The following is a 1732-nucleotide window of genomic DNA, read 5'->3' on the forward strand; positions in this document are numbered from 1 at the left end:
TAAAAAACATATATTAAAAAAGAAATAAGTGCAAAAAAGAAAGAAAAAGCATAAATAAACAATGAAAGAAAAAACATGAATACTAATGCTATAATACATATTTTGTGTGAATTAAAATCGTGTAATAAAATACATTGAATAATTGAGACAAAATTTGATCATCATACGTATAAAATTACATATTTTTGAGGTAAAAAATATGTAAAGCATAAATAAATATATTTAAGAATAATTTAAATTCCACGTACTAGTATTATAATATAATGTAAAATTAATATAAATTGTTTAAATAAACTCAATTTATTTATACTAAACAAGATCTTTTAAATTAACTTTTTAAAGTATTTTAAGCAATTTTATTGTATATAAAAGAATATATTTTGCATTATTTTATCAAATATATTCCATATTAAATTTTCTTTAGACATATTAAATTGCTGATGTCCATAAAATTATATCCTACATAGATATATATATTATATAATCATGAAATAAATGAACCCGTTTATTTATAAATAACTGAATAAATATAATTCACAATAATTTTAACTATAATAAAAATGTTTATTTTACACTTAACTTTTTACTATAATTATATAGGCATAAAAAAAATAAAATAGAACAAGTTAGAACTATTATTTTCATTTCCTTTCCATAAGTATTGTAATTACAATTAAGGGAATAATTCATTATATAAAAATANNAATTATTTTTATATATATAAAAAAAAATATATGATGTTTTTAAGTTCAAAAATACAATAGGTCTCATCTGAAAGAATAAAATATTTACTAAAATTATATATCTTTATATACAGTATTATGATATCTTTTGTAGCATATTTATAGGATATATTTATGGATTAGGCAAATTATAGTTAATGTGATTAAATGAATAAATGTAAATAATAATTGCTCTATAATAATGTGTTTTACAATACATTTTCAAATATCAATTGTAATTATTAATTAAGTAATACTTTTTATTTCTTCAATAGCATATTATTTTTAGTTCTTATTACATTATACATTCGAAATAATTATATTATTATATTTAGAGAATTTAATTGTAATTAATATAATACCAGTATAAAATAAAAACTAAAAATAGGAACTTCGGAAAATTGAAAATTATTCCTCTCTAATATCATCCACAATGACACAAATAAATAAATTATATTTAGTTTATTTTTGTACTATAACTAAATAATTATTTTTACATTTAATTTTTACAATGATTAACATTAAGTATAGTAATATGCTAGAATATAGAATCCTTAAAACAATAATATGAAGAACATGTAATAATAATATTTGTTTTAATTTTTGTACGTGTAAAAATAATATAATATAAACGCATTTTATGGTGCGTTATGATCTTAAAATATATGTTTTATTGTTTTATAAATTAATCATAGAAATGACAGTTTTCCACATACACATTTATAATTATAAATTACATTTATACTTATATTATTTTGAAAGGCATAAAATAAAAAATCATTAAAGTATGAACCATATGATACACAGTTATAAATTATATAAACTACAATATTTAGTATTAATTATTGTAAAAAAGTATATATAATAAATTAACAGAGTAACTAATTTTTGAATACAAAAACATATTCATTGTACTATTATATATGATTTAATATATATATTTTCCTGATAATATAAGAAGTACATACAAAGAAGATTATATACATAATTTTATATATAATCGCCCTAAT

This window comes from Plasmodium gonderi (assembly GCF_002157705.1).
Source record: "Plasmodium gonderi DNA, contig: Pgo-contig_47, whole genome shotgun sequence".
Classification (NCBI taxonomy): Eukaryota; Apicomplexa; class Aconoidasida; order Haemosporida; family Plasmodiidae; genus Plasmodium; species Plasmodium gonderi.